Here is a 21425-nt window from a genome sequence, read left to right as displayed (position 1 = left end):
TGAAGTCACTCTTTCGTTTGTTATAGCAGGTTTGGTTAATGAATGTTCAGCATTTGTTTGCAAAGCATGAATGTAAAATGGAACAAAATAAGATCCTTGTCAAAGACCATTTAAATGGTAATGCCAGTATTGCAAAAGGTGATAGCCTGTGTCCCTTGTATAGGATTTATTTCTGCTACCCCTGCATAGCCTGCTTGCAAAGCTGACTGATTTACCACCTAGTGATTTGGACTGACTGAGATTTTTTTAAATGTCTGTATATTTTAAGAGGTCCATATACTGAAATTGTGCTTGCACCAGTGTGTGCAAGCAAGGAGGGGGTCTTTTATAATTTAGGGGATGCCTGGTGTTTTGATTCCTTCCTTTCAGAGAAGATGACTTCAGTAATTTCACTTTTATTTATATCTGTGGTGTAGGACTCAGAGTTCTCAAACCCAAGATATATAATAAGTGACACTCAGTAAAATATTTCTTTTTGACAATGAGTGTCTGTGAAATCACCCAAAGTTACAAAATAAGAACTTAGAAAATAAGAAATTACAAAATAGGAAATGGAAATAAGATGCATAAAATTTTCTTGTTCAATAGATATAATACTATATCAAAAATTCATGTATGTTTATTGCCTTATTTGACTACAGAAGTATATCTACAAAAGAGTTAATATTTAGGCTGGATTTTTAGTGCCTGAGTATAAAACCCACCTTATTAAGCTCACATTTGGTTGAAGTCCCAGAGTGCCTAAGGGGAATCACTTTTCCAACGCCCCTCAGCCATCAGTCCCTTAAGCTGTTGAACACAGATGTACCAGCTGCAATGGTTATTGGGGAGTTTATATCAACTGTGTCTTTGAAATTATCAGGGATTAAAAAAAAATCTTGTTTGTTGGGCATTTGGGATACAAAAAAGTCCTTTATAATCAGTGATTGTCACTTAAATAAGATTATGAAACTTCTTGATTAACTTTTTTTTTGAGTTTTTGGGATTAAAACTCAGGGACAATTGAGACTTCAGATGTTGGTTTCTGGTTGCACAGATTTTTTTCCTGATAATGATAATGTTGTTTCTGTGTGGTAACTTTAATTTTAGCTGTTAGAGGAGGAGTGTAGTGTAAATTAGTCATCAGTGGAGTTTCTGGTACAATAGACATAAAATTATTCTCTTAGAGAGGTCAGAGACCCTCGAAAGGGTCTCTGGCCAAGAGTATGATACACCTTCCAGAAGAGTTTCATAGCAGACTAGAGAGTAGGTTTACACTAATTTTAGATTCCAAAGTTAGTTAAAATGATCCACTAACTCCAGTGCCTTTTTTATACTCTAGGGCCTTTCTGGATCCAAAAAGTACCAGCATACAAATCCAATATCATCTGTAACTAACAAAAAGACTGCTTTTCAAATCTGTTGCCTCAATCTCATTCTTCTTGGTCAAAAACTTTTTCATTTTATCTAGTTACTAGTTTGTTCTCTGGCTTTTTACTACTTCTTCCCACGCTTCCATACCAGTCAGCTGCATAGCTCAACATTCATTTAATAAAGTTTGGAGCCTGCTCTCTGTGTGTATAAGGTGAAATATGGAGCTTCCAGTCAGAACTCACAACCAAATATTTTCAAGCAAAAAAGTTTTCACAAGGGGCACAGGAAAGAATGCTATCATCAGAAGAAGAATTGTTCTCAAATCCACAATAAAATTTCTAAAGTACTGCAAGACAGATCCACCTATCCTAGAATACATTTTTTATTATGGATAGAATATATCTGCATATGTTCCATTTTGGTATAGTGCTGGTTCTTAGTTTAGTTACTGCTTTATTCCTTTGCAATTGCCCTTTTCCTTCTGACATTCAGTAAATTCGTCACTGAATACATTGAGGCTCTTTTAACTTTGTATTTCCAAACAAATGTCAAAGCTATGGCTGGCTCAAGCAGAGACAAGGTGACTGAATCCACCATCTAATCACAAGGTGACTGGAACCACCACAGTTTATTGTTTATTGTAGCTGCTTCTCATTAGCCTTGTTTTCAAGCTAAGTCCATTCCTACATTCAGCTTCCTCTCTAGAGGTCAATCTCCATGAAGCATGTTGTACTCTGTTTGAATACTAAAAAGGGCCACAAATAATTGTTCTTTCTCTCAGTTTTTGAGAATATTCTGGTTCTGTCTGCACCAAATGGAAAAACCCAGCAGTAGTAGGGTACACTGAGGTACAGGAATGTCACTTTAAGTGCAAGAAGCAAAAAAAAAAAAAATGGACTTTTGGGATAGCTCAATGCCTCCTGCATTTTGCCATTCTAATATTCCTGCTTAACAGGGAACTGAGGCTAGCAGCACAATTCACATGGAGGGAAATGAGATGTTGGTCCCATGGAGCATGTGGAATTTTCTGAGTAACAGGTGCCTTTCCTCTGCACAGGGAGCACGTGGAGAATGTCTGGATCTACCAGCATTATGGTGCAGCTATCATTCCTTCACATTTCTGGTAGCTGCCTGCAGAACACTATTTTTTCATTTTTTCCAGGACATCAGCAGCAGTGCATGCAGCAGCAATTCCCAAATTTCCTCTCTCACCACATTTTTGAGTAATTACTCTATTCTTTCTCCTACCTTGTAGCTTTAAATTATGAAATGTATAAACCAGACACATTTTGAGAATCCATTTCCTTTCTCTTTCACTTTATTGTAATGTCTGCTTTTCCATCCTCGCTGTATGAACTTAAAGAAGAGAAGGAACAAATCTTAATTTATTATCAAGTTCATCTATTTTACACAAGCAAGATTTTAGGTCATGTTTCTTTCTGTGTAATCTATTTCCAGAGGTCTCTAGTCAGAAAGGTATCTCTCACTCCAAACTAATCTTTGCCTAGATTTCAAAAAATATTGCCTTAAATGAACTCTGACACTGTGAATAAATAATTCCTTTCATTTTTGCAGGAGTGTATGTAGTTGAAAATTGCTACCAGCTCACTCTGCTGTTACTCCCCCAGCAAAGCATTTGCAAGCTGTTCAATCTCCTAGCAAATGTTTTCTGAAATTCTGCCTGCTTTCCTCTTGACTCCTTTCAGCTGTTCAGCATCTCATTAGAAATTCAGGGGCTCAAAAAGGATGCACTTGCCGTCTCTTCTTAAGTTCCCTGGTTTGTTCCCAGTCTTGGATATCTCCACAAAAGAGATGATGCTGAAGTGAACTAACCCTGTTTGGGGTGAAGCTGAAGAGCTGTTTTTAAAGGTTGTCTTTTCTCCTATCTTTAGAATAAAAAAGACTACCTGTACACTTCCAAAAGTTTGTTTTCCTTTACATTGGTAAAGGATGGCTTCTGCTTCAGATTTTCTGTTACTTGTGCAAGAAGTTCCTGAAGTAGCTTTTTTATTTTTTTAAAATAATACCATGTTTCTTATTATTTTAGAAAATTGTAAGATTTTTCTCTAATTCCCTTGGAGCTTATAATAATGATCTGATTGTTTTCCATACTCAATATTTAACTAAGCCAAAGTGAAGAAACAATTATCCATTTCTGGAGGGGACCTTGAAAATACTGTTCAGAAGAAAAACTGATGGCTTTTTGATGTATTTGTTTTAGATAAGATATTCAATATACTGTGCAGATTTAAGTTCCCCGAAGTAGAATTTCTGGCTAATAATCTGTTTAAATTTGAGATTTCTGGAATGAAGAGACAAGTATTATTCCTGTAGGATCACGGGTGATGATTTCAATGTCTACTTCCAGCATAAATGTTAGAAGAATGACTTATGTGTGACTGATTCTGGATAGCATGTGTTTGTGATGAGAATATATTAGGAGTACTGCAGGTTGTTCTTCAGAAATTCAGATTATAAGCTATGGAAGTGTGCTGGGTGAGCAGGAGCATAAGAGAATAAAGTATTTGGGAGAAAATAAAGAATTTAGAGTCAGATTGGAGGAAGGAGAAGGGATAGGGAAAGGAAAAGGAGAAAAACTTTGATGGTGAGGTCTAAATTAGGCATATTAGGCATCAATATGAATCAGTCACTGTATGTACAATTCTTGATAGGTTTAACTCTTATATGAAACACGAGTTTGGGAATTTTTCTGTTTCTGAAGATGTCTAATTTCTCTATTTTCTGCACTGCTCCACATTACCAACTTCCAAATGGCTCTGAGGAAGCTTTCTCCTCTGAAAGAGGTCTGCTTCTCCCTGTTCTCTCCCAGAGGCAGAGGAGAAAACTCAATTCTCTGGACTGAAACCTGCTTGATGAAGGATCTCAAATTCAGAGAGACTGGGGCACAGTGAGGAGGGCAAATGCAAGATGCACATCCTTGGAGCAGGAGCATTGATTCTTCTGAGGCAGCAATAATAGAACCTGCTCTGGTGACTGAAGTGGTTCAAACATTTAAAAGCTGCTGCTTCAGACTAGATTCATCTCCATGCTGTTTTCTCATTCAGCTGGGAACATTTCATGGAGACGAATTGGTCACTTCACACTTCTGTGAACCTCCTAAACTGCAGATGGATGTGGAGAGCCCTTTGCTTTCATCCCTCTTTTTAAAAGTCCCTTTTTCAATACTGGCAATGTCACTATGAAAAAAGCAGTGTTTTGTGATTAATTTTATATTGTAGTGCAGTGGTTAATAGACTTCCTGAAGTTAGGCTGAAGAATTTCTGTCTTCTGGGAACTTTGGAAATGTTTTACAGTCTGGGTGACTGGCAGGATTGTTTAAAACTTATTTCCTTTGGTAGTGATGCAACAAAAATTGTTAAGATTTTAGGGTAAAGGTTTCTGAAGCACAGTCCTCCCTCTGAAGCAAAGTCAAAGCTATATACTCTATTATTACTTTGGGTGGGATGAAGGTCTGATCAGTGAGTTTTGATGTGTTCCAGGTAGTGTAGTAACACACGTGGTTTGCTGTTTATTGCAGGCAGGCAGCACATGTGCCAACTCTGCACATTTCACACATCTTCAAGGAAAGAGAAAAAACATTTTCAGAGAACAACAGTTAGTGCATGGCTAAAACCCATTCTGAATTTTACTCATGGAAAATGCAAGAAGGCAGAAATGTAGGAAAGAAAGCAAAATGTGAAACATTGTGTAGAAAGATTGAGGAAAAGATTGATTTGACAAGGTTGAAGAGAAGGAAGCAAGGTTACACTAATGTACTTGTTGTTTACAGGAATTACACTAAGCAGAAATGGATGTGAAGGAAGAGAAGATGTAAAGATGATAAGTGGGAAAAAGTGGAATAGGTTGGATGAGTAAGTCTTGGAAAAGAGATAATGGGTTAGTTGTTATGAGTCATAGAATGTGAGGGAAGCTTCCCAGCAGCACTTCCCTGTTTTATGATTTTTTTAGGATCTCCAGCAATGTAAGGAGGGAGCAGAGGGAGGTGGGGAGAGTATCTAGAACTTCACAGGGAAGCCCCAGAAGTTCAAAGGTGCTCCACAGGTCTTTACACCTCCTGTCAGTGGAGACCCAGAGCTTAGGCAAAGAGTGACTTTCTAAGTGGGGTTGAAGATCCCAAGAAATACAGGTAGGTAGAGGAAATAGCTGCTTCACGAACTCAAAAAGAAAGCAAAAATTTTGGTTTGGTGAACAAGCTGACTGTACTCTGTATCACAGCTCAAGGTAAAAAGCCAGGCCTGAAGATATGGGTGCTGGTTGGCCAGGATTATTTTTAGCTGAAGATACATTATTTGCTTATAATCTAACTGCAGAAGGAGCTGGTTTTGACTACTTTGAACGGTGTAAATTTGCCACAGTGAAAATTTAACCAAAACCAGAAAAAGGGTTAAGTAAACTAACAATTCAAAAAAGTCTCTTGAAGTAAGTATGTAAATAATTTTATTGTGGACTCTTTCTGAAAGGTGACTTTTCCAAATTATGTCATTTAGCAGCATTCAGAAAATATCTATTTTAGAAAAAAATTCAAGGGAAATCTTTGTATGTGGAAGCAGCACGAGTATGGATTCAATTTTTATTTAATTGTTTAAAAAAATAAGTGAGTGTTTTTCATGGGATGTACATGAAATACACAAAATACCCAATACCACATTCATGCCACTCCAGGAAATAGCACAATATGAGAATTATATACTGCAAGAAAAAACTTGAAATTCCACTTATATGTCAATGAAGATGGTTCTGTTAGGTTTTGGTTGTTTGGGTTTTTTTTTTTTTTGTTGTTGTTGTTGGGGTTTTTTTTATTAAGGTGTTTGTCATTCTTTGATACATTTCTTTTTAATTAACATAATGTCTAAAATGTGCAGAATACTGGGAATCACTTGTCCTACATGTTGATTTCCCAGGGTGCATATCTCAAGCTTTCATATGTGGTCACTGTAACTTTTTTCTTTTTCTGCTCTCAATGTAGAACTACCAGCATTATTTTCACTACATCTATCTTATCTAAGCTATTATAATGTGAAATAATCATTCTTTGCCCCCTTCAGCCATCACAGAGAGAGAAAGCAGTAAAAAGCACAGGATTGCTCAGTGATGGAATTGTCTTACATTTTAGGGCAGCATTGTTTGGTAGGTACAATTTTAGGGCATGGAGATTCTTACTACCAAATATTGAATAAAAAAAGAGTGTTTCCTCAATCACCTGTCTACCAGTTCTTTAATTTCTTTCCAAATATACTTATTTATTTATTTATCTGAACTACATCTTTATCTGGCACAGGACTGCTTACCACCCAAATCAACAAAGTTGTATCTCTTTTATCTTGACGGAAGAATGTTCTTTTCCTTTCTCTCCTCCTCCTGTAAGTCATTAAAATATCAGACAAATTTTGTTTTTGTTTATACCCTTTACAGAGGCTCAGGACACCTCAGTTTTGTGGTGGTGACTCAATGCACAGTGACACTAAGAAGTGTCTGCCTTCTACAGAGAGAAGAACACACTTCTGATGTGTTTGCCACCACATAAATGGGCCCTTTAGACTGTGTGATTTTTCTTCTAAAGACGTTTTCTCGTCGTTTTCTCTCTCCATTTCCCTCCCTATAAGAATGAAAACCAGTGCTTTCAGAACGAGAGTAGTTTCATTTATATTTCTTCTGGTAAACTAGAACAACCATGGTTTCAAAAGGAAACATACATATTTTATGGAATCATAAAATTGTTGGGGTTAAAAGGGGCCATATGGATTTTCCAGTTTCACCTCCTGCCTTGGGCAGGGACACCTTCCACTATCCCAGGTTGCTCCAAGCCTGGCCTGGGACACTTCCAGAGATGGGGCAGCCACAGCTGCTCTGGGCAACCTCTGCCAGGGCCTCACCACCCTCACAGGGAAGAATTTCTTCCCAGTATTTAATCTCAACACAGTCTCTGTCAGTTTAAAGTCAACACCCTTTATTCTATCACTACCTTGCAATACCCTTGTGAAAAGTCCCTCCCCATCTTTTCTGTGCCTCTTTAGGTACTGGAAGACCATCAGAAGATTTTCCTGATTCATCCTCTTTTCCTGGCTCAACAAACTCAAGTTTTTCAGCCTTAATAAGAGAGCTGATCCAGCCTTTTGATCACCCTTTTGACGTCACATTAATATTTATATTTTTTGAATCAGACTAATAATTTTTCTTAGCTCTGACTGGAAGGCAGTGCCAGTCCATGAGTCACAATTCTTTACCTCTTTCCATCTTATTTAATGGAAAAAAAAATTCTGTGCTGTTCTTACTTTCTGTGCAGTTTTACTTAAAATAATAAGTTCCTGTTTTTCCTTTCTACCTGCTTGCCTACAAAGGAGAGTGATATAGAATGACAGCTTCTCAAAGTCTGACCTCTGAACCAATGTTCAGGGAGATTAAGAAAGATGATTAGTAAAACCAGCACAGGTGGCAGTATGTCTCAGCATGTATAAGGGAGAAGAAGCACTCTGGTGTAAGCCCTAATGGTTTTGATGAATTTTAACAACCACTTCAAAACCTTGCCTAGACTCTCAAGACAACTTCTGTGTAATGAAAATTCTTACATGATGAGTGTTTCTGTATAATGCAGACCCATGATGGTGAGGAGCTAGACTCTCCTTGAAAGACAAGGCAGATTTTTACCTGGTTGTTTCTCTGGTGGCTTGGCCCTGGATGGAGTGCCCAACCAGCCACTCCATCACTCCCTTCCTCATCTATCCAATGAGGAGAAAATACGTTGGAAAAAAAAAATGTGAGTCAAGTTAAAGGCAGTTTAATAAAACGGAAGCTAAATGTGAAAGCAAAGGAAAACAAAAGATTTATTCTCTGCTTGCCTTCAGCAGGGAATGTTCAGCAGCTTCCCAGGATTCAGCGTGTGTGGCAGCTACTCCAGACAACAAATGCTGTAATAAGGGATGCATCCTTATTCTCTTTTAAGAGAATAAACTTCTATTGCTGAGCTGAAACCAAGGAGTCTGTTGGGTCAGCATTCCTGGCTTCTCCCCTGACCTTGCCCACTTCCAGCCTGGTGGGAGAGGGAGAATATTGGAGAGACATCACCGGGGCTGTGCCAGCGCTGCTCAGAGTAGCCAAAGAAATTCTGTGTCATCAATGCCTTTCCAGTTACCAATGCACAGCACAGAACTGGGAGGGCTGATATGGGGGAAATTGCCTCCATTTCAGACTGACCAAAAGCAGCTTCTTAGCACTGGTGGAAAAATACATGGTTTATTTTCTTGGTTCTAGTGGGGTTTCTTGGCCTGTTGTCCATGAATACTCAAGGCACCTTTCTAAGAGCAGCTCAAAAGATGGAAAGAACAGACAACTTTTTGTTCCCTCTCAAGGGGTCTGGGCCTCTCTGAGAGTATTTGAGGATTGACAAACTGTCATAAAAAATTGATGGCCACTTCTTTGATTTACTAGATTCTAGCCAATGTAGATGAATTATATCTGTATTTAATGATCTGAAATTTTCAGTTTCATGACATCTTTTAAAAAGTGAGGCATTTTTTTTTTGGGTTATTCATGGTTGACAGGCAATGTGACCCTGTGAATCATAGGCAATTTAGCTATAATGTAAGTTCTTTATTTAAGAAGTTTCCTTAGGTTTCAGTACTTACAGAATCAAAATCTTTTCTCTTAAAATAGTTTGCAACTTAGTTTGCAGTATTTGGCAATTTTCTCTTAAAAATTCACATTTAGCATTTACCAGAATGGTTTCATGCTTTAATTCCCTAAACCTGAGACTCAAATTCCTATATATAATTAAAGTTTTAGCATTCACAAGACAGCATGAGTGAAAATTGAGAAGTAGTTAGGTATAATTTTCTGATTCTGATTACATTAAGAAACCTGACCAACCGTACCCCTGTGCCACATCTGTTCCACACATAGATGTATAAACCTATCAGGACTTCTAAAACGAGAGACAGGTTCCAAAGAGTTGTTTAGAAACTACAGTATGAATTCATAGATTACAAGGAATCAATCTGTGATGCATTTACGTTGGTTCCAAACGAGACTCTGGATACGGGCTAGGCTGTGAAATTATTCCTGTCACCAGATGCTGTTTGTCTGCTTCTGTGCTCTAATTGCTATCAATAATTAAACACAGGTCTCTGATTCATATGCACAGAGGCAGAGATTCTTAAATTAAACATTTTAAAGTCATTATAGTACATTTTATATGTTCAGCTAAACAGTGCACTCAGGCTGATTATGATTAAATACTCTGATACCAAATTACATATTGATTCCATAAATATCAACGGATACCCAGAACAAATAAGATTCCTAGTAAATAGAAGGAACATTTTCATTTCAGATGACTAAGAGAAAGTAGTTTATGTTCATTTGTTTATGATATATTATGTTCCACATTGAGGACAAAGATGGCATCTCCCAACTGACCTGAAGAAAACACAAAATAATTTCCATCCATTTGGAAAACATCAAATGAAAACAGTGGGGTACACCAAAGAAAACCTGAAGAAAACACAAAATAATTTCCATCCATTTGGAAAACATCAAATGAAAACAGTGGGGTACACCAAAGTTTGTGTGAGAGCCACTTGAAAATCTAAGTTTGAATGCAAGTGGAGCTTACACTTCTTAATCAGTCTGTGGCAGGCACGATCTTTTCCAAAACTGTGTCCCCAAGGTCATTCTCACTCTCTTTAAATAGAATACAATCTTCAGGAACTGTGGAGGAAAAAAAAAATAAAAGTGCTCTTGGAAGCTGTGTTTACCCTTTGGCAGGCTGTACAAGGTGATAAATATTTTCTTATGGTGATTGCCATTAGTCATGCTACCATCCTGCACAAAGGTTTGGCACAATCTCAAACAGAAGTATGATGATGATGATGAGGATGATGATGAGGATGATGATGATGATGATGATGAGCCATCTCCTGTGATTCACTCTCTCCACTGAGGTCACTGTAGTATGACCACAAATATCACATTTTCAAAGTGCAAATCCCTTGATGCCTCTGTTCAGACATTATTCATCTGTTTGTTCCAGATCTTTGGGACTGTTTTCCTCTGTTTACCTCCCATGAGCTTTTTTCTGTGACTGCTGATCAGCATGAGAAGATTTCAAACCACTCAAATATTCCTTGGCTACAGTTTATTTCATTTGCAAGTACAAGCTAGGTTGTCTTTTTGAAATCTGCATCTAGAAGTGAGTCACTTCCAAATTCATATTAACTTCATAAATCTAAGAAAATTCCCTCACTGAGCAATCCTGTACTTTATACTGCTTTCTCTTTCTTTTTTGCTTTGATAAGCTGCCACTGAATAGCTCTGAGAAGGCACAAATTGGGAAGAGAGTCTTGTTGGACAGAGGTTACTGAAAGAGAATGAATTTTATTAGGCTTTGAAAGGCCCCATTCTGTTTGCAGAACAGCTCCTAAAACTAGTTTATCTGTTGCTAATAAAGTCCTAAAGTGTTAGCTCTAGGGAAGTATTTGGAAAAATAGTGTGCCTGAAGTATAGTGTGAGTCATGACATTTTATAGACACTTCACCACTGTACACTGTGGAAATCAGAAAGTGACTTTCAGTCTGAGACACTGGCAAAAAAAATATTATAAAAATACATCACTTAAAGTTTTTTACTCAACTCCCACTTCCAATCACTTAGGTTCTCTTCCACAGATTTTGTTTTCAGAACAGAAACTGTCATATTTTTTGAAAAATCAGTTCAGCTCCTAAAATGACCAGGGCAAATCAGCAGTTGTTTCTACAGTGAAATGCATTTCTGAAAGAAGCTGCTGTTGCTCAGGATACGAGATAATTTAACTTTATTGCTTGACACAATGTGGGTACTTAACCATAATTGCCAAATTGTCATTTTTCATTCTAGATGTACTAGAGGTTTATGTACCTATGCCTCCAGCTTCACTCCAAAAAAGCAGAGGTCTCTCCTAAGTGCTGTGTCATGCACGTCTCAGATTTCTAGGATGTTGAAAATGACATTTATGTCAAGAAGGCTGACTCATTGACGCATCTTTATGTGTTGCTGGTAGAGTCCAAGGTTAATGTTCACAAAGTACTTGGAAAAGGAAAGTGCCCAAAGTGTAGCATGTGTCATCACACAGTTAATAAAACTAGAAATCTTCAATCAGATGTTGCTTGCTGTTAGCTTGAATTTTTGTATTGCTGTGCAATAGCTATACTATACAAAGAAACAAACAAAATATTATCAGGAAAAATTTGCCAAATTAATTGCCACATTTACTAATAAGCTGATATTATTGTCCAGAACACCTTAATAACCTGCTAAAAAGTTCAGTTGACATTACTTATTTTAAGACTTTGTTCACAGCTGCTCACAACTTTACAAGCCCATAATTCTGTGGACAGGAAAACTTTATGTACATACGGTGCTTTGTGCACAGACTGTACACATAACTAGACCACTCAAAATATTGTTGAAGTTTTTTAGCCAAAACAGCTCACATACCTTTTATTATAAGCAAGCTAGAGAAATAATATTCTGTTTTGTTCCCAGAAAAGTCACAGTTAAAACCATAATAATGCAATCATTTTCTTTTCACATCTGTGTGTTGTAATACAGGCTGTGCATTTGGCAGGGATGTGGCCTCAGCAAACCAACTGAGCCACTTAAATTCAGTCCCTCCCTGGGCATTACTTAATGATGGAATTATGTACATGGGTTCCCTATCTGTTCCAGAAAGCTGATGTATCCTAGGGATCAGGCTCATGGAATAATGCAGACTGCTGTTAGTAGCATCCTACCTTAAAAGCTGAAAGGGGAATAAATAGTAAACAAAGTAGTACACTGGGAAGGAAAAAAAATAATTTGGTAACTTAAATGAAGTCCTGTTCACAATGGATGGATAGACTGATGACTAGTGAGCTTGTAAACAGAATTACTGAAGGTTGTAAAGTGAACTCACACGTTTGTAGACCTGAAGAAAAACGGGAGGAATAGGTCCCATGAAAGCTTCGATAAACAGATTCCATGCATATTGGACATACTCTTAGTGAGAAAAAGTCCACTTGGGGGAAAATCCTTTTCCTAATGTTCAGGGAAGCACAAAATCTATTCCCCTCCTCCTCCTGTGCTTAGGACATCTCTAGTGACAGCAAACAGGTGAATTTTGTGATTTCTGAAAATGGGTAAGTTTATTATCCAGTTTTTTCCTCACTGAGATCTTCTGCCTGCCCTGCTGCCCCTCTCTGGCCACTCATTTTAGAGCTCCATTCTTATGAGTTGAAAGGTATGACAAGCTAATAAAGATTTCTCTTTCAGAATGCAAGGTGGAACTTTTGTCTCCTCCTTTACAAAACCTTTGTCATTTCTGCCCTATGCACCCTTCTTGCCAGAGCCCATCTACCTCCTTCCCATCCCTTCCCTAGAATTTTCCAAGTTCCTGTTTCTTTTTGGTCTGTCTGTTGGACAAGAGGCACTACAGGGAGTGAAGTGAATGGGGTGATTGGTTATTTGCCTCTCAACCACTGAGTTGGTCAGGCAGAACGTGAATTGTTCAGCAGGCACATGTAATCCTTAGGTTGTATTTTTGTGCTTCCCAGCTGTTTGTACTTTAAAATATTTAAGGTTTCTCCTCATCTCTCCTGTTTGGCTGATATTAGCCAGAGGGATCCAGAGTTATTGTGAGAAAGAGGGCCAATAGAAAGAATCAGTCACAGAGACAGAAGTGATGCCATCACATCAGGTTTGCCCCCTTAGGAAATCAGACTAAAATGCTGGACACTTTTAGTATTAAGAAATTTGATTGCTGCCCCAGAGAATTTCTTCGCTGAATCTGCCTCAGCTTTCTTATGTGATGGTGGATACATCACTTCAATCATCTAAGTATGATTTCAAACACAAAATGCAGTGGAACTGAGCTCTGACAACCAGGCTAAAGTAACTGGGGCTTGTGCTTTAAAAACACATAAACTACAATATAGTACTAAGAACTCTGAAAACACGAGCCCTCTGGGACTGGTGTGGGACACTGAATTAAGGCAGACTCATGGCCTGAATTTTTTCTTGCAGGCATTTAAGAAAACATTTGGGTTCTTGAAGTGACATTTGGGTGAAATTTAGAAGCAGAGGTGCAGGAAGACAGTTCTGAAAAAAATATGTTTACCTTTAACTACTTGCTGCCTTGGTGAGCTGGGGATCCTTAGTAAGATACTAGGAATTAGCAGATTCTGAACATGTGCTTTGCTTTTTAGTTTCCAGTGATTTCTCAGAACAAAGTACTTAACTAGTCCTCAAAGAAAACCATTCCATAGTTTGGTGGTGGGATGGAAATGATGTCAGTAGTACCACAGTCAGCCATTATGGTAGCAGAGGGAGATTGTGACTATCTGCTGGTGTAAAACTCACAACTGTATCCGTTCTGTTCTTACCACATCTTAGAGCCAAATTCTAAGCACAGCTTCACTCCTCTGTCTTCCTCATGCTCCTTGTCATGATTTTCACTCCTGTGACCTCCATAAAGTTAATTATGTCCTGTTAGTATTTATATCATCTAGGGGTAACAATCCATGGTCACATGCTTGCTTTTAATTTATTCTAAGAATACTTTTTGTTTCAAGTTTCCTGTGTGTGTTCAAATACTGCATGCTGCTGTCACATCCATCTCTGTAAACAGACATTACATTAGACAATTGTGCTGTCATTTTTCATTTATTTAACTGGATTGCTATTGGAAAGAGGAGATCGCTGAGGGAAAGACTTCCATTATGAGCAACAGGAAGTACATTTTTTGTGTCACGTTGTTTTCCAGAAAGATAGAGACAACCCAGTTTCTATTGAATTTCCTTAGGGAAAGCATGCCAAGCTGAATTCGTGTACAGATGGCCAATTAGGCAGAGAACAAGCTTCCATTACTTTAATTGGAAAGTGAAGCTTTCCATGAAAGAGCCAAGCAAGTAAGACGAGGCTGGAGGGCCAAGGTTGATTTGTACTGATGTGTAATCCTCAATATGTGTCATATACTTAATTACAGCTTTTGATTGCTGTGTTTTCTATCATCATATTTTATGCCTGTAATCAAAATGTCCATTGTGTTTTTTCAGCTAGTTCATTCCACTGAAATATTGGTCTTTTCTTAGCGTGTCAGTTTGTGGGACATCTTGCAGCTCCTAGAACGAGCTGAAGTTCCTGTGTGTTGATGCAATCTCATAAAGTACTTTGGAGGGTATAAATATGCACAAGACAAGCAAATCCACTGCACAAATAATCCAGACTCCAACATGTCTGAATATTGGGTACAGTAATGAGCAAGATTTTCTGAGAGACTTCTGTGTACCTACTAGTTAAAGTCCAAGAGGAGTCTTAAAAAATTTCCTCACTAAATTCCATTAATATAGGATCTCTTTGTATTAATCCCATTGGAAAGAATTCAGGGAACCTGGGTGAGTCTATGAATATTTCTAATTCTTCTGATCTAATGAGAAAATTCAAAACTATTATTTGTACTGTTATCTTTAGTACTGAAAAAATTAGGAGAGTTTAAATCTCTCTAATCAAGATGTTAGTAACTGTCAGAATCATAAAGTAGATGGACCACTGAAATGGGGCCCACTGGGCATCATTTGAAAGCATAACAGTGGAAGATACTTTTAATCTGCTAGCTATGAAAATAAAAAAAAAAAATGTATACTTATTTCTGCTACTTCTTTTTTAATTAAATTAAATGCATTGTACTTTTTTCTAACAATATGTCTTTATATCTGAGATAATTACTTTCTTAACCCAAAATCTTGTGAGAAAATATTGGAAAATAACTTTGATTATAATTTTCAGCAATTAAACCTCTGTCTAGATTTCAACATAAAATGTGTGGAGTGTTCTTTTCCTATTTTGTCTGTCTTCCTCTTTTTAGTTTCTTTTTTTATTATTACAGCAGTTGGCTCCTTTAAACTTATCTGCATGACGTGAAACCTGTATCAAACACTCTTCATGTTCTCAAGAACCCCTAACAAAAGCAGCTCTTGAGATGTGATGCATACCATATTAAGCAGAAATTCAGTGGAGCAGAATTGTAGTCGTAGATTCCTCTCTTGGGTTGTCAGCCTCTTGCATCACTACATTATTAATTTTTTCATCCTTGCTGTGCTACAGAGCTGAACAACCTCTTTTCCTCCTTTCTTTCCTGCTCCCCACCTCCTTGTGTTCTGCTTTTGAATTAGTTTGCGGTGAAATTTGTCCAATTTCAGGCTTCAGATTTTATCATAGTCACATTTTAGAGAATTCTACAGATATATTGAACAGTAAATCCTCATTTCTATCTGTTATTGGTTAATATGTGAATGATTTGGACCCATCCATCTACAGGATGTATAGTGGGAAGAAACAGAGACATAAGGGAGGAAGGTTTCTTTCTTTCTTTCTTTCTTTCTTTCTTTCTTTCTTTCTTTCTTTCTTTCTTTCTTTCTTTCTTTCTTTCTTTCTTTCTTTCTTTCTTTCTTTCTTTCTTTCTTTCTTTTCTTTTCTTTTCTTTTCTTTTCTTTCCCTTTCTTCCAGCAAGGAAGAATTGAACCCCTCATCATTTGGCAGATTCATATGGATTAAAAACAAAGAGCTCCAAGATGATCACTTGAGCTCATATACTTCAATCTTCATAGCACTGATGTAGAAATAATTTGGCTCAGAAATCCTAATGCTATATTTAGTTAAATGAAAGTACTTCTCATAAATGCTTTCATCTGGATGGTGCACTTGGTTTTCATCTACAATTTCCATTTATTTCTGTAGTGGTTCCAGAAGCCCCACCCTACCTTAAAAAATTTAGATTTTACTGACACTGTTTTTCAATTTTTTACTTGATGTGTTTCTCTTTCCCAAAGAGCACACACTGTGTCAGGGAAACATCATTTGGAATAGAGAGCAATATGTAACAGTATGGTATCAAATTTTCAATGAATTTTGGGAGTACTTGATCTTTAAAAACTAAGCTCCACACACTGAAATATTAATTTGTATTCTTAAATTGAGGTATGTTAGTTTTAAGAACTTCAGTCAGAGCTTTCACGTCTGATGAAGACACACACTAAGTGCAGAATATTTGGGATCAAATATTTACTCGTAGATATGGATTTTTACAGGGTTTTTAAAGATAAAACCCATCTTTCTTCTTCCCTTCCTCTCCTTTTTTGCTGTGACTCCAGTTTCCTGTGTCTTATGAGTGTTTCATCTGTGCAGAATAGTAAGTTTGCAGCATTTCCACAATTAAACTCTGTAAATATTAACAGCAATACTTTTGCTGAATTGTACCATGTAATCCTTGAAGCCGAGACAAAGAACAGTCAGAAGAGTGAAAGTGGTATAAATTGCATTTGTTGCCCTTGCTAAATCCCCTCTGTAGTGCAGAGCCTTTATTCTGAGTTTCAGAGAATTTCTCCAATGTTTGAGCTTTTAAAAATTGAACCTTCTGCCAGAGAGAAGCATTTGCACATGTAATATTCAGCTGCCATTGGTGCTATGACAGAGAACTGCTTGGAATGAATATGAGAAAATGCATCTCCATCCTTAGAGGATTGATCTAAGCCCTGTGTTCATGTGTTCATGCTGCATATTTATTTTCTGACCCAGTATATTATTACACTGGAAAAATATATTATGTTTCTGGTTTTAAAGAGTGTTGCTCAGGATATTTCCACAAGAAATAGGAGCACATGAAAGATTTGAACCTGCTCATGGTGGAACGCTCCAATCTCTGATGTCCTAGAAGGAAATGGGGCTCTCTAGATTCTTTTTTTCTGGTGCCTGCTCCATCAGTCATGTCTGAGGAATGGATAGAAAACAAGTGCTAAGAAAGGAGCTAATTGCCTCACTTCTTCACATACCAGGGCAAGCATTTTTGAGCATGGCCAGAAAAGAAAACATCTTACAGGTAGTCCTCATTGTTATTCTAAGGTTTATCAAGAGGTTCACAGTCTTAAACATAAGTCCATCAGAGACCTGAAGGTTTGAATTTTATATTAAAGTTCATAAAACTGGAGTTAGGTGAGATTTAAGCCTTAAGCACCTAGATTTGCATAGTTTTCAGTCCTTATATTTATTAATTAAATAAAAACCATAAAAGGCCTGTTTTAAACTAAGGATGAAATTTCTAAAGAAATCTGAATGAATTAAGTAAGAACTTAAAATTAATTTGATCCTTCTAATACCATAATACTTCTCTAAAATCTCAGCCTATCCTTCTCTAATAAAACTTTTTTTCTTGATTTGAGTTATACTTCAACTGCTAAGTAACAGGCAAAAGAGATCCATGACAAAAATAAGATTCTGATTCTGCCTCCTATTTTCAGCACTGTTGTTATCAAAACCTTTACTTGAGGAGGAAATGAAATTTTCTTTTCCTCTGCAGGCAGAGGTTACTAATATGAAAGAGTATTCTATCTGCTGAGGTATTTATAGACCTGGTTGAAAGTGTGAGAGTTGTTCTGACTCACCTAGACTGCAGAGCCTATAAAATAGATACAGGCACAGTGCTTTTACCAGCTCACACATGAACTTTAACACATTAAAACCAGCAGAATCTAGCTGTTAACAAAGTGAAACTGTCAATTGACATGATATATTTCCTGGAAAAAGTGTCTTAAAAATAAAAAAATTATAAAGTAAGAAATGTCATAGGAGTTATTAGTAGCTGCTCCCTCCAAAACCAAGATCTGCTTCTTGACACCTTGTAACATAAATGTGCTAGTAACCCCCAGAGAGCTGATTTTGAGGCATTTTGGAAAGACTATGAGTTCCAGTATGTATGGATTGAAATCAATCTGAAAAAAAAATTCATGGCACCAGTAAGTGCTTTTCTTTTTCCCTTTCTTCATTCACCATGTAGAAGTGCAGAGATATCTTAGAATTTAAAAAAGGAAAACAAAATAAATTTTGTTTATGCTCAGCAAAACATTGTGCAAGCTGCCCCAATTCTGAAGGCTTGGAAATACTCCTTTTTCATGGAAGAACTTTGTCAACAAGCAAATGACCAATGTTGCTTCCTCAATATAAAAATCACTGCTAAATGATTGAAATTATATCCTTCACTCAGTCTTACAAATTCTATCAAGACACTGGTCTACACAGTGTCATTATGGGAAAGAAAAATACTTGGTTTATTTTGTTTCTAATGAGAAAATGCAACTGTAGACTCCTCACATAGCCTTAGGAATACAGGTCAGACCTAAAACTATAATTTCAAACTTCATCCAACATGGCATTGAAGACTTCCAGGTTTGGGACATCCACAACTTCCCTGTGCAACCTGCTCCAGTGGTCCCTGAGTTATGGCTGAACCTCATGTTGAAAGCATTAATGGACACTTCTACACATCTGCAGATGAGCTAGGGGATTGCCTCAGCTGCTTAAATGACAGAGTATAATGAAATTTGAGGCAGGTTGTCTTGACCAAACATTGTAGCAGGCACCTCTACCCCACCCTCTGCTGCTGCTCCAGGCTTCTAGAGGTGTCCTGCTCATCCCTGTATTCACTAGTTCTCTGTGAAAGCTTAGGGCTTTTAGTTGTCTCTAGACACATGTTCAGAAGCAATTCAACCAAGTCCCAGAGAAGGAAAAGTTCATCTCTTGATTTATAGGCCTGAAATTCAGTGGATGTGCTAGAGTATGATTCAGTTACCAAAATCCATTCCTCTTGTGCCATTTCAGAAGCTCTGTGGTATCTGGTGTAGGCATATGGGACTGGTAAATACAACCCAGTAAATGTACACCATTCTGCAGCAGAGACTGGAACCATGCTCAAGTATTTCACTGTAGCTCTGAACATTAAAATGCATGAAGATTAATTCAGTAACAACCTAAGGAAATATGTCATAGGGCCAAACAGGCAGCAAGGTGAGTCTTCAGGTGATCAGTCCAGGTTGTGTGTGTGTGGCACTCAAAAAGTTGCCTTTAGGCATTTAAGAAGTGTCAAGGGCTGAGAGATGAGACAGGGAGGGATGCTGGCCCGTTTCTACTGTCTAATTGTGGAGCTAGCTGAAGTGGAAATTAAGAAGAGTATTGCTACCTAAATCCTTTGTAGATCCCTTTGAAGTTGTTTGACTTTCAGAGTGTTGAATGTTCTTCACTTCCCAAAACCAGGGACTGATATTGGTATTCTTGCTGAGGTTTTATTTTGTAAGCATGGCTGGAGGGCTTGATTTTCATAGGTGCTGAATAGTATTAATTAACGTCTGTAGTTTGGCACCTGGCAACAGCAGAACTCAAAATTATATGCTATTTTTGAAAATGTGAAACTGTCTTTAAGCTCCAGGGAAACATTCTACAGAGATGGAAAAGGGCTACTTTCCCAGCTTCACCTCATACACATAAATCTCTGAGTTTTATTTTTAAGTGTTGGCTGACTTTGAGGGGATGGGAGGGACTGGTGGGGCGACACTTGTGTAAAATAACTTGGGGTTTTTTTCTTTTTTAAATTGAAAGGATTATGTTTCTTCACACATAGGTGTGGGGGGGGGTGGGGCACCTTTTCCAGCCCTATGTGTGTGTTTGGGGACTCTCTGCTTTGGGAAGTGTACAATCTCTGTAACTTAGCAACCACACTCCCTCTTCTTGGAGTAGCAGGAGGATGCTCTGCGCATGCATGTGCACCAGTAATCTGGTTTTCAGACCACAGAAGGTCCTGTTGTGATACAGCCAGCCAGATCACATACTGTGATATTTTCCAGATATCAATCCATTTTGATTCAGTGCAGGCAAAATCTCATTCAGCTCCTTTTAATGTTCTCTCTCTGAGCTGGAAGTTTTTGAGATCAATGTTTCCAGGAGAAAGGAAGGGAATTTTACCTGGGCAGTGAGTTCCTAGCCTGAGTTTTTACTGAATAGCCTGTTGCAAACTGTGTGAAGGGAATATAGACTATGCTGCCTTAGAACAGAGGGAAATGTGAAGAACTTACAGCTGCAGAAATGAGTAGTCATTAATGTTTTGCAGGACAGAAAGGCCATCATTTAATTGGTAAAGAAACACACAGGGTTCATGTGATTTTCTCTCTGGACACTTGCCAGAAGTGCAATGAATCAGCAGTGGATTGGTTATGTATTGTGCTTGTAGTACCTACAGGGGAGCAGGTTCGTCATCCAGTGCTGATGGCTCTGAGACGTACACTAGATGGTGCTTGCACAACGCAGGCAGCAAACGTGTGTCTGTCTCGAGATGTGTCAGCAGCTCAGTGCTCCACCTCCCCCTCAAGTATTTTCCATGATGAACACTCTGTTCCATTAAGTGGAGTCCTGTATTAAATACAGAAGGTTCACGTGCGACATAAAAAAAAATATATTTATTTGCTATTTCACTGACCAAAGCAATAAAGAGATAAAATTACTTTTTTTTCATATCTATAGATATGTTTACACGTGCTTCTGTATATGCACATTCTTGGCAGCTCCAAGTTTCTAAAGACAGAGACTTGCTGTCGTGAAACATTTTTTATGTTATCTTTATTAAAGTGATACACATGCACAAAACTGAGATGAAAGGAAAGGCTCTTTATGTTTGTACAGAACACAACACCGCTCAAGTCTTAACTGATATCTAAAACCCACCACAAGCTGTCACGAATTTCTGAAAAGAAGAAAACAAAAGAAATAAAAGGACACGTATCTTCCCCATTTCATCAGCATTGTCCCAGAAAAGAAAAAGAAAAAATAAAACGCTGAATCCTAAAGGGAATTATCCCTGTGAATTATTAAAATAAAGTACATATTGTGTAAAAGCTTTTTATATATCCCTGGGATGTATGAGAAACTAAACAGAAGAAAACCAGAATCAATCATTCTTATAATTCCGTGTGGTCTTTAAATGATGTATATTTCGACAAAGAAAGTCTTGGTGTTTGCTGAAAAAAAAAAAAAGGAAAAATAAAAAGATTCAATAATTACTGACAATAATTCAAATGTCAACATAATATTTATGCTCAGCCTATCCCAGCTCATGTAGGATAAATGCACTACCCAGATATACTATATATTGATTCTCAGTCCTTTGTTTTTAAAGTCAAGAAATAGTAATTTACAATAATCCAATAATCCAGTTATGCGTGTTTAAC

The sequence above is a fragment of the Agelaius phoeniceus genome, chromosome Z, assembly GCF_051311805.1.
Source record: "Agelaius phoeniceus isolate bAgePho1 chromosome Z, bAgePho1.hap1, whole genome shotgun sequence".
In the NCBI taxonomy this organism is placed as follows: domain Eukaryota; kingdom Metazoa; phylum Chordata; class Aves; order Passeriformes; family Icteridae; genus Agelaius; species Agelaius phoeniceus.
The sequence above is the reverse complement of the archived record's forward strand: the minus strand, read 5'-3'. Positions refer to the sequence as shown.